The sequence below is a fragment of the Myotis myotis genome, unplaced genomic scaffold (assembly GCF_014108235.1).
Source record: "Myotis myotis isolate mMyoMyo1 unplaced genomic scaffold, mMyoMyo1.p scaffold_m19_p_10, whole genome shotgun sequence".
Taxonomy (NCBI): Eukaryota; Metazoa; Chordata; class Mammalia; order Chiroptera; family Vespertilionidae; genus Myotis; species Myotis myotis.
In genome coordinates, this window is record NW_023416314.1 from 53,170,545 (window position 1) to 53,183,324 (window position 12,780).

General features: G+C 44.8%; 1 long non-coding RNA gene and 1 other non-coding gene across 2 annotated transcripts; both read left to right on the plus strand.

Annotated features, from left to right (window-relative positions):
• The first annotated feature begins 4,976 nt into the window (after window positions 1–4,976).
• LOC118664883 lies at window positions 4,977–12,357 on the plus strand. Its single transcript, XR_004970443.1, has 3 exons — window positions 4,977–5,475; window positions 8,774–8,870; window positions 11,280–12,357. It is a non-coding gene; the product is annotated as an uncharacterized LOC118664883 (long non-coding RNA).
• LOC118665560 lies at window positions 8,093–8,225 on the plus strand. The gene has a single exon (XR_004970667.1). It is a non-coding gene; the product is annotated as a small nucleolar RNA SNORA36 family (small nucleolar RNA).
• Window positions 12,358–12,780: the final 423 nt, after the last annotated feature.

A 12,780-nucleotide genomic window follows, 5' to 3' on the forward strand; every position in this document is an offset into this window, starting at 1 on the left:
GATGTCTATTAAGTCCATCTGATCTAGTGAGTCATTTAGGATTGCTGTATCTTTGCTGATTATTTGTCTAGAGGACTTATCCAGTGCTGTCAGTGGTGTATTAAAGTCCCCAACTATGATTGTATTGTTGTCGATGTCTCCTTTGATATCTTCCAGGAGTTTTTTTATGAATTTGGGTGCTCCTGCATTGGGTGCATATATGTTTACCAGGATTATATCTTCTTGTTGTATTGATCCCTTTAGTATTATGAAGTGGCCTTCCTTATCTCTTGTTATGGCCTTCACTTTGAGGTCTATTTTGTCCGATATAAGTATTGCTACCCCAACTTTCTTTTCCTTTCCATTTGCCTGAAAGATATTTTTCCATCCTTTCACTTTCAGTCTGTGTGAGTCCCTTCTAATGAGGTGGGTTTCTTGTAGACAGCAGATGTATGGGTCATGTTTTTTTATCCATTCAGCCACTCGATGTCTTTTGTTTGGAGCATTTAGTCCGTTTACGTTTAAAGTTATTATTGAAAGGTACTTGTTTGTAGGCATTTCTGTTTTTGTGTGGCTGTTTTCTTTCTGAGCTTTTTATTTCTTATTTTTATACCAGTCCCTTTAGCATTCCTTGCATTGCTGGCTTGGTGGTGATAAACTCCCTTAGCCTTTTTTTGTCTGTGAAGCTTCTTATTTCCCCTTCAAGTTTGAATGATAGCCTTGCTGGATAGAGTATTCTTGGATTCAGTCCTTTGCTTTGCATCACTTTGTAAATTTCCGTCCATTCTTTTCTGGCCTGATGTGTTTCTGTTGAGAAATCATTTGACAATCTAATGGGAGATCCCTTGTATGTAACTTTCCGTCTCTCTCTTGCAGCCTGTAAGATTCTCTCTTTGTCCTGTACATTTGCCATGGTAATTATGATGTGTCTTGGTGTGGGTCTTTTTGGGTTCACCTTGTTTGGGACTCTCTGGGCTTGTGTGACTTTTTTGTTCCCCACCTCAGGGAAGTTTTCTGATATTATTTCTTCTAATAGGTTTTCTAATCCTTGTTCATCCTTCTGTTGTTCTGGTACCCCTATTATTCGTATGTTGTTTCGTTTCATGTTGTCCCAAAGCTCCCTTAGGCTCTCCTCCTGTCTTTTCATTTTTTTCTCCAATTGCAGTACGTTTTGGGTGTGTTTTGCTTCCTTGTCTTCTAAATCACTAATTCGGTCCTCCGCTTCTCCTAGTCTACTGTTGATACTTTCAATGGAGTTTTTCATTGCAGCTATATCACTCTTCATATCTTCTTGGGTCTTACTTAAGTTGTTGATTTTTTCATCTGTTTCTTCTAGCTTCTTCCATATGTTATCGATTTTTTCATCTGTTTCTTCTAGCTTCTTCCATATGTTATCGATTTTTTCATCTGTTTCTTCTTGCTTCTTGCTGAGGTTGTCGATTTTTTCCTCCATCCGGTTTATGCATTCTAGGACCCTTATTCTGAATTCTTTTTCTGTCATGTTGCATGCCTCTGTATTACTTAGCTGCTTTTCTGGAGAGTCCTCCTTCTCTTTCCTTTGGGGGTTTCTTTGTCTACCCATGTTTGATCTCACTGACATATCTAGACGTTGAGTCATTCAGTGGCTGCTCCCTTGGTGGCAGTGACTCCTTGGTCTGCGGTTCCTCTTCGGGCGGTTGCGGTAGCAGCTGCTCTTCAGTTGGCAGCAACTCCTCTGGTGGGTGCTGTTCACAGCTGTGGTGGCTCTTCTGGCTGGTGGGGCGAGGTTTCATGTACAGCTGCTGTTCCTCAGCAGAGGGTGTGGTGCTCAGGAGGTTGCTGTTGCTTGGATCTGCTGTGTTGATTTAAAGGCACAAAATACAACACAACAAGGCACCACGTACCAGGCACTATACACAAATATATTCACGATATTAATAACCCCAAATAAAGGTGACCACCTGAATTGAGAGAATTAGGGGATAAGGAAGAAGGAAGAGAAAAAGAGAAAAGAGAAAAAAGAAAAGAAAATTAGGGACCAAAAAAAGGAGTGCAAAAATGAAATTGGGAAAAAGGAGGGGGGAAAGTAAAAGCGAGAAAAGAAAGGAAAAGAAAAAAAAAGAGCAAAAAGAGAGAATGAAGTGGAAGAGGGGAAGAGACTTTTTATATGAGGAGAATACTCCTATAGAACAGCCATTAATCCCAACAAATTCCAGCAACAGCTCCCTGGAGATGAATGCAAACTAGAAACAACCAATAATATAACGATGAAAATAGAATGGAGAACACTAATCCCAAAATAAAATAAAGAGAAAATAAAATGGCACTTTAAAAAAAATGGTAAAATGGTAGCAGTAATAATACTGGTTAAAAATAAGAAGGTAGTAATTAAAAGGGTAAAATCAGGTGATGGAAAAAAGAAGAAAGAAAAAAAAAAAGAAGAAGGGGAAAATAAAAAAAAAAAAAAAAAAAGAAAAAAATTTGTTTCTTAGTTAAAAGGTGAAAAAAGAAAAAAAAAAAATATTGCAGTAGTGAAGGTCCTTCGGTTCTTCTATTCTTCAGTGTGGCTCGCCTTAGACCTGCCAGGTATTCAGGAGAGTGTTGAGTTTCCCTGCGATACACTGTTCCTCTGTGTTGTAAACCACAGTCCTTATTTTAAAGCAAGCCGCATTTGTTTCCCAGACTGCCTTATTTTGTGTTTAGCAAAGAGTCAGTTTGTGGGTCAGCCTCTGGGTGGCAGTGTTCTGGGGTTGGCCTCTGAGGCTACAGGGCCTCTCTGTCCAGTGGAAGTTCACTGCCCAGAGCTGGCTGCGTAAGAGTTACCAGTGCTGTGTTGTTGCTGGGATTGAAAATCCCTCTATAGGCCAGACCCTGTTAACTCCCAGGGACTGATCAGGTTATTTTAATCCTTGATCTCCTACAGGGTGGAATCTGGGTGTGGCTGTGCGCCTTGCCTGGGGGCTGGGGGGAGGAGTCTCACTCTCCGGAGAGAATGGCTGCCTCAGACCTGGGCTCAGGGGTGACTCAGCACTCAATTCGCTGTCACCTCTCCCGGCCCCCCTTCTCTCCTCAGTCTCTCCCCAGATTCCACTCCTCCGCACACTCTCCCTCTCTTCAGCACAGGTGAGTGTCTGTATCCGAAATGTCCCATGAACAGGGTTCAGTGAAAACAAACAAACAACGCCGGCCGCGGAAACGGGGAAGGCTTGGTTTCTGTAAGCTTCTTCTCTTACCGGGACTGCATGGTCTGGTCAGCTCTTCAGGCTGCCCCCTTTAGGCTCAGTCCTCTGTGATCACAGACCCAGCTCTCAATTCCCCCGGCAGCGCCAGGAATCCCGCGGTTCTCCTTTCCCCCGTCAGGGGCTGTGCCTGTCCCAAGGGACGCGGCTGTCTGCCACGCGGTCTCCCTCCGACTCTCTGGGCTCAGAGGTCTGGCAAACTTTCCTGCCCAAATCCCTGGTTTTTTTACCTTTCCAGGGGAGTTCTGCTCTTCCCGGCTGTAAACCGTCTCGCCAGCTGAGGAATTTCGCCAATTCGGGGTGGATGTTACTAGTTTCAGCTGCTCACTCCATTTGCTCAGGGACACGACCTGGGACGCGTCTGCCTATACCGTCGCCATCTTCCGGCATTGGGTATATTTTTAAATGGTAACTTTTCCTCTCCCCTCTCCCCCAAACAGGAGGGAATTTTTCTTGCAACTGCAGGAACCTAAGGGAGAGGGGGAGAGTGGGAAGAGAGGGTTCCTGGAGGTAAAACCCAGAAAAACCTCCTAAGACTGGCCTCCAGCTAATCCACCTTCAGCCTTTTAGCCATTTGTCAGTTATAACTCCAGCACCTTCTGCTTATGGTAATATGATTTTGGCTTTGGTTCTCTCAATCTGCCTGTCTCTCTAGCTTTCAGGGTTGTGGTTTGCCCTGTCACCTCAGTTCTCTGATGGATCGAAGAGAAGTTGTTGATTTGCAGTTTGTTCAGTTCAGGATAGGAGTGATGACTTCTAGTTCCTTACATGCCAGAGAGGAAACCAGAAGTCAGCAAGGGCTTTTATTATTTTTAATTAAATTAATTAATTTAAAAATATGTTTTTCTTGATGTTAGAGACAGAGGAAGGGAGATGGAGAGGGAGAGAATCATTGATGTTTGGGAAACATTGACTGGCTGCCTCCTGCATACCCCCTACTGGAGATGGAGCCTGCAACCAGGGCATGTGTCTTGACTGAGAATCAACTCGGCCATCTCTTGGTCATGGGATGACACTCACCCAACTGAGCCACACTGGCCAGAGCAACAGGGGCTTTTAAAAAGGTAGTTTATTTTTCTTTCCCAAAAATGGAGCCAACCCTGGGCAGGTAGGGCTGTTCGTTGATCATCTGGGAGCCAGACTCCTTTTATCTTGCCACTTTGGCATCCTCAACATATAGCTTTCACCTTGTGTTTGGAAATGGCCTCTCCATCTTGAACCATGACATGGTCTTCCAGCTGTTCTCCAGGAAGGATGAAGGGGAGAGGGAGAGAAGGCTATAAGATACCCTTAAGATACCCTTGTTCTTTAAGGGTACTTCCTTGAGGTTGCTCTCACTACTTCTGATTCTATCCGAACTAGTAGACCCTGAGCTCACCAGCTGAAGTGGAGGTTGGGAGATGTAGCTTTAACTTGGATGTGTCATTGAAGGATGGACAGCAGTTTCTACCACAACAGTGTTCCGAAGCTTTCCTCCGATTCTCAAAGGTGTCTATGACACCAAGTGGCATAAGAAACTCTGCTTTACACAATGGCTGTGAGAGTTGGGGTTATGGCAGCCGTGGGCAAACTACGGCCCGCGGGCCGGATCCGGCCCGTTTGAAATGAATAAAACTAAAAAAAAAAAAAAAAAGACCGTACCCTTTTATGTAATTATGTTTACTTTGAATTTATATTATTCACACAAACACTCCATCCATGCTTTTGTTCCGGCCTCCAGTCCAGTTTAAGAACCCATTGTGGCCCTTGAGTCAAAAAGTTTGCCCACCCCTGGGTTATGGTCTATCAGCATCACACTCGCCCTGGGATCAGCATCCCCAGATTACTTAGGCTAAGCAGAATCTCACTCACCTCATTCACCCTTCCTGAAGGCTTGCTATGGGTCAGGCTTTGAACTGACAATAAGCTAGTACCAACCTACCCTCAAATCATGACTTCTCTTCCTTGGCAGCTTCTCCAAAGTGCACCTTGTTTCGAGAACAAGCCACACCGAAAGATGATGGCGACAAATATATTTTGTGTGAGGCAAGTGGGTTCTACCCAAAAGACATTAACATCACATGGTATATATATACCCAGGAGAATCCCCAGGGCCAGGAGATTTCTGAAGGCATCACCAATGGTCCAGCCATCAAGAATGAGGACGGCACATTTAACATCACCAGCCGTTTGAGGCTGAACCAAACTCTGGAACACAATGTGACCACCTACCAATGTGTGATAAGTCACATATCCTTGCCCACCTCCAGGAGGTCGAACTTCACCCTGTCTGGGAGAGGTAAGCATCCTCTAAACGTTAACCTTACTCTTCACCTTGAAGGGGTATAACATAACACTCAGGTTCCCAGTTAGTCTAGGCCAAAATGGGGGCCAATGGGGAAGGATAGAAAGCTTGGTTTGCCCTACTTCAGCCTCAGAGTCAGCAGTCCAGGCTAGGTCCCTAAGCCCGGGTGGATCGCCTAATAGCTAGAGAGTGGTGACAAGCGTCCTCAGGGTTGCTGGTAACTTATGGCAGCTTAAGGAGCTGGATGGTCTATATGACCTGGAATGGGAAGCTTGTCAGCTACTAGGAGAAAGGGGATAGGATCCTGTCCATACCCTCTGAGGATAAGGGTCTATCAGGGGCCAGAGACCCAACCCTACCAGCAACTCTTCTGGCCAGGCTCCAGGGCCACTGCAAACCATTGGGTGGTAGAAGTCGAATCAATAGTTCTGTGCTCAAGCTGGGGAGTCCATTGTAGGGAGTCCTGCGAATGCCAAGGCCTTTCCCCAGGCACACTAGATCCTGAGCTTAACATAATACAGCTCACTACAGAACGCCCCCTGCTGGTGGGGTGGGTTAATTGAGCTCATATCTTAGTTTCCATGGTCATGGCTCTAGTCCTGGGTGGGGATGATCTTGCAGGTCAAATGCATCTGCCTAGAGCTGAGAAGGGTTAGGGAGGCAGGGGCTGATTGATTTTGCCAGATGGGGCTTCAAGTGGTCCTGGAGGGAGAGAGGAATTGTTTTTGGAAGCAAGGGCGAGGGATGTGTATGAGTGTGGTGTGTGTAGAAAATGTGTGGGACATGGGAAATTTGGAATTGAAATATGCTTTGTGTGTATAATATAATATAATATAATATAATATAATATAATATAATAGAAACGTGCAAATTGACTGTACCTTCACTACACCACAAGCCACGCCCACCAGCCAGTTAGAGTGACTATATGCAAATTAACCCAACCAAGATGGTGTCTGGCAGCCACAGAGGCTTGGTTGTCCCGGTGATGGAGGAAGTCAAGCTTCCCGTCTGTCCTGGCCGGCTCTGGTCTCTGCTGAAAGCAACAAAGTTTCAATTATAGAAGATAAATAAACCCCAGATACCTGCTTCCAGCCTGCCTCCACTGGGAGCTTGGGTGGCTGGGGGCCGTGGCAAGCCTGCAAACAGCCATCAGCCCCTCACCCAGACTGGCCAGGCACCCCAGCAGGACCCCCACCCTGAAGGGGCTGTGGCCAGCCTGGAAACGGCCCTCAGCCCCTCACCCAGGCTTTCCAGGCACCCCAGTGAGGACCCCCACCCTGAAGGGGCTGTGGCCAGCCTGCAAACAGCCATCAACCCCTCATCCAGGCTGGCCACAACCTCATGGTGTTAGGGTCCCCGCTGGGGTTTTGGCCAGTCTGAAAACGGCCCTCAGCCCCTCACCCAGGCTGGCCAGGCACCCCAGCGGGACCCCCACCCTGATCTGGGACACCTTCAGGGCAAACCAGCCGGCCCCCACACATGCACCAGGCCTCTATCCTATCTAATAATAGACAAATTGGTAATTAACCATACCTCTGCTATGCTTCCCATTGGCTAATCAGGGTGATTTGCAAATTAACTGCCAACCAAGATGGTGGCCGGCAGCCAGGCAGCTGAAGCAAACCTGAGGCTTGCTTGCTCCAGTGATGGAGGAAGCCATGGTTCCCTGCCTGCCACGGCTGGGCTCTGAGCTGCACTCTAAGTAGCAATGTTACAATTATAGAAGCTAAACAATTCCCAGATACCTGCTTTCAGCCAGCTGGCCTTGGAGCTGGAGCCCCAACAAAGTTGCAATTACAGAAGGTAAATAAATCCCAGAATAAAAAAAAAAGGAAAAAAAGAGAGACTGGGAGCTTCTGTTGTAGGCTTGGCCCGCCTGAAAATGGCCCTCAGCCCCTCATCCAGACTGGCGAGGCAACCCAGTGGGGACCCCACCCTAAAGGGGGTGCAGGCAGCCTGAAAACAGCCATCAGCCCCTCATCCAGGCTGGCAAGGCACCCCAGTGGGGACCCCCACCCTTAAGGGGGTACGGGCAGCCTGAAAACAGCCACAGCCCCTCACCTGGCTGGCCAGACACCCAAGCGGGACTCCCACCCTGATCCGGGACACCCTTCAGGGCAAACCAGCCGGCCCCCACCCGTGCACCAGGCCTCTATCCTATGTAGTAAAAGGGTAATATGCAAACTGACCCTAACAGCAGAAAGACTGGGAATGACTCGTCACTATGACACACACTGACCACAAGGGGGCTCTCGGACTGCCAGAGGGATGTCTGACTGCCAGTTTAGGCCCAATCCCCCTGGGGAGCAGGCCTAAGCCAGCAGGTGGACATCCCCTGAGAGGTCCCAGACTGCAAGAGGGCACAGGTCGGGCTGAGGGACACCCCCGCCCAGTGCACAAATTTTTGTGCACCAGGCCTCTATAATATAATATAATATAATATAATATAATATAATATAATATAATATAATATATATAATATAATATAATATAATATAATATAATATAATATAATATAATATAATTAATATAATATAATAGATTTGTGTTGGTGACTTGTGGCCGCTATAATAAATAAATATAAATAAATATAATAAAAACCGCTGGTTTCCAAAGTGTTGAGTTCAGTTCAGGACAGTTCCCTGTTCTGTTAATTAAACTTTGGGACATTGAAACACAGGCTAGGGGAGATGACCGGATAGAAAACGTTGTTCTATTCACTTACCTCCAAGCCTACAAAAATTAAAACAAAAAACAAAAAACAAAAAAACCGCTGGGTGAGGGCTTTCTTCTGGGTCACAGCTTTCTTGTAGCCTCACATGGTGGTAGGGATAAGGGAATCTCTCTAGGGCCTCTTATATAAGGGCACTAATTATTCACGAGGGCTCCTCCCTCATGACCTAATGATATCCCAAAAGCCCCACCTCCTAATACCATCACATTGGGTATTAGGATTTCAACATATGAATTTTGGGGGGACACAGATATTCGATATATAGCAGTGTATAGTGATGTAAGATGATGTAGTGTGGAAGCTTGAACATGTGCACGGCATACATATGTGGTAGGTGGTGTTCATATTGCCGTGTATTTCTGGCAGGTGCTAAACACACTATTTGATGTGTGGAGGTGTATGTGATAGGAATGACAAGAAGTGTGGCAGAGGATTGGTGGTTATATCTATGACAGGGAAATGACACACGACCACAGATATCTTAGCAGTGGTTGTGTGGTCACTTTGGTCCCTGCACATAGGTTTCCTTTTAACGTTTGCCTCCTCTTTCTGCAGGATCTGAGATGGGAAATGCCTGGGGGACTACTGCTACTTGGATTGCTGTTGGCTTTATTGGAGCAGGCATTTTAATTGTACTGATTGTATGGAAAAGGTAAGGGGGATGCCAAAGCCAAGTTTAGCCCTGTGTTTTGGAATTGACTCTGGGAGTTCCGGGGTCTTTGCCAGTGGGTGATATTTGAGAGTTCTCAGGATCGATGCTGGGGGGAATCTGAGTGTGGTGTGTGTGTGGTGTGTGGCTTTTTCTGATGTTGTGTCAGGGAAGAACTGTCTCATTAGACCCCTATGTGGTAGCTTGGGACTCTGGGGAGATGCACTGTAAGGCCCCTGTGCCTCTTCCTGACATACAGGTCTCACTGTGAACCAGGCCTTAGAACTGTGTATGGGCTGCATTGTTGTCCTCACACATAGAACCACAGCTCAGAGAGGGGAATTCCTTCCCCGAGGTGCTCACATTTTGTTAACAGCTTAAAGGGATAGCTTTCAACCAGATTTCTCCATTAAATCGGAATCTCTAGCCCTTATTGGTGCTTCCAAACTAAGACAGGTTTCCAAACATATTTATCCCTAACACCTGGTCCAAACTGCAAATAAAACAGCACAAGGTAAAGAAGTCTAAGAGACCAGTGTAAAAATGTTGCTTTAAATGGTTCTAGATATTAAATTGCTCTCATTTTTGGGGGGGAGGGGGTCCTCCAAGCAGAATCTTTACAATATCTAATACATCTCATTAGAAATGCTGGTATATGGTCCTGGGGTAATCACTTTATAGAGCTAGTCTTACAAGTGGTTTTTAAAATTTATCCTTCTATTGAAGTTTTTAGGTAAATTATGTATGTTGACTAAATTTACAAATAAATTTGTTTATTTAACTAAAAAAAAAAGAAACGCTTTAGGAAAATTAGAATAATCAATTAAGAAAAAAGGCCGTTTATCTAAAGTTGGCCAACTGATTCATGGGACATTTTTTTTCCTTTAAAAAAAATATTTTTATTGATTTCAGAGAGGAAGGGAGAGAGAGAAACATCAATGATGAGAGAGCAACATTGATTGGCTGCCTCCCGCACGCTCTCCATTGGGAATCGAGTCCACAACCCAGGCATGTGCCCTTGACTGAAATTGAACCCGGGACCCTTCAGTCCTCAGGCCAGTGCTCTATGCACTGAGCCAAACCAGCTAGGATGGGACATTTTCTTCTGATTGGACTTAGGCCAATGCAAAAACTGGATATAAAGTGGTTTTCAAATGATTCTTGTGATATTTGTGAATGTTCTCATATTTCTTGCCTTCTTCTGGCTTCTGATATCCAGAACTGTCACTGTTAGCAGACATTTCACATTGAAAAAAGAGACTACTAAAGCCTTCATGATCATTCTGGATTCTGTCATAGTTTTCAATGAAGGCTCCAGGCCTCCAACCTTCCCTAATCTTTGTCCTTTGCCATGTAACTTTTCAGTGCCCTCCAATCATGGGCTGCCCCTTAACACTGGGGTCAACCTTGTGACTTGCATTGGCCAATAGAATGAGACAGAAGTGAAAGAGGCCTTGTGTATTTCCATTTGCTTTCTTTTGTGCTTCAGACATTAGTGAGAGGAGGACACTTCCAGGCTAGCCTGCGGGAAGATGAGAGACACTGAAGCCAGCGCTAGTTGCTCTAGAGGAGGCCAGTCTACAGTAAGACCTCACCTAACGTCATCCCTAGGTTCTGCAACTTTAAACAAAACGACGTATCATGAAGCTAATTTTACTATAGGCTAATTGATATAAACAAGAGTTAAGTTCCTATGGCATCTCATCAACATAATGGGAGGACATTGACCAAAACCATGTGTTTTTGAGAACCAGCTATAGATTAGATGACAGCCATCCAGTTCCTAGACATGTGAACAAATCTAGCTGAGATCATCACATCAACAGGGTCAACTCTCAAATGTGTGAGAGATAAATATTTATTTTTTAAAAGCCGCTGTTTCAGACTGGCTTGTTATACAGCAAAATTGGTGAGGTACCTTCACATACACCTCCACAGGGTGTATCATTTGGCCTAATGATATCACTATAATAAAAGAGAAACATGCAAAAATGATACACCCTGTGGAGTATCACAGTACCTTCTGATTAACTGATACAGCTCCTCAGGAAGCTGAGTTTTGACTAAAAGGTGTGGTTGCTCTGGAGCTGTGCTGCTGAAAGTCTGCTATGAAGTGTGCACTGGTAACATGTTCTACCTGTGCCAGCTTAGGAATCTGCTGCTATCCTCACCCCAAGGAGGCCCAGCCAGTGTCTGAACAAAGCAGGAGTCTTTGGAGCTCTCTGTTGTAGTGGCTGAGACTTTCTCAGAGTTGCACTATAGTATGAAACTCTTGCTTCCCAATCCTTTCTCCCTCCTCCCTTCACAGATACCAGATCTACATCATGATCTAAAGACTTTCCTCACCTACTTCTGTGCCTTCTTTCATAGGCACTACTCCCAGTAACGCTCTCCTATTTCTAACACATCTAGAAAGCTGCTTCTCAGAAGATTCAAACCACTACCACAAGAAGAGACTGAAGAATTGTAACTCGGTGCTTTCACTAAGGTGCATTCATGATGTATTCAGATGGAGGAGCACTGGAAGACTGGCAGTTCTTACACAGTGACAGATAGCAGAAACCACAAGCTTTCTCAGAGAACGTGTAAGTAACTGACATTACCTTTCCTGATGACTGCCACAGCTTGCTCAAGAGCAGACCATTCAAGTTGCCCTCCTGGATAGCCTCCAGCCAATCATCTCTTTTCAAGAAAAGGAAAAAGCAACGCTTCCCAAAGAAGATAGACAATTGGCCAGCAGGGATATAAAAAGGTGCTCAACATCATTAATCATCAGGGAGATGCAAATCAAAACAATGAGACATCACCTCACGCCTCTTGGAATGCCTACTATCAAAAAGACAAGAAATAAAACGTAGTGGCAAGGATGTGGTGAAAAGGGAAGACTTGGGTACTGTCGGTGGGAATATAAATGGGCGCAGCCATTACAGAAACAGTATGGAAGTTCCAAAAAAATTAAAAATGGAACTACAGTATGCAGCAATTTTACTTCTGGGTATTTATCTAGAGGAAAGGAATATTCGAACTTGAAAAGTTATCTGTACCTCCATCTTCATTGCACCATTACTTGCAATAGCAAAGACATGGAATCAACTTAAATGTCATCGATGGATGAGTGGATAAAGAAAATGTGATACACTCATACACACACAGTCATGCACCACTTAACAAAGGGGATACATTCCGAGAAATATATTGTTAGGCAATTTCGTTGTTGTGTTAACATCATTGATTATACTTACACAAACCTAGATGGTATACTAGTAGCCTATTGCTCCTGTACAGTCAGGCTACACTAAAATCATAAAACAATATGAGACCAAATCAAGCAGAAGAGAAAATGATATCAAGAAATACAGTCAACAGGCTAGGCTGCTGCTAGTGTAACTCCACATGCTGTTTTTCAGCTAACTTATTTTTTAAACAAATATATTTCTTTATTGATTTCAGAGAGGAAAGGAGAAGGAGAGAGAGATAGAAACATCAATGATAAGAGAGAATCACTGATAGGCTGCCTCCTGTACCCCCCGCCCCCCCCCCTAACTGGGGATCGAGCCTGCAACCCAGGCATGTGCCCTTGGCCAGAATCGAACCCAGGACCCTTCAGTCCACAGGCCGACACTCTATCCACTGAGCCAAGCCAGCTAGGGCAGCAAACTTATTTTTATACATAGAAAGAGTGTTGTCCCATACACCAAAAGGGTTGTGGGTTCAATTTCTGGTCAGGGCACATACATAGGTTGCAGGTTTGATCCTTGGTTGGGGCAGGTACAGGAGGCAACCCATCAATATTTCTCTCCCACATCCATCTTTCTCTCTAAAATCAATGAAAACATATTCTCAGGTGAGGATTACAGAATAGCAATAAAAGTATAGCATAATAAATACATGAGCCAGTAACAATTATTTATTA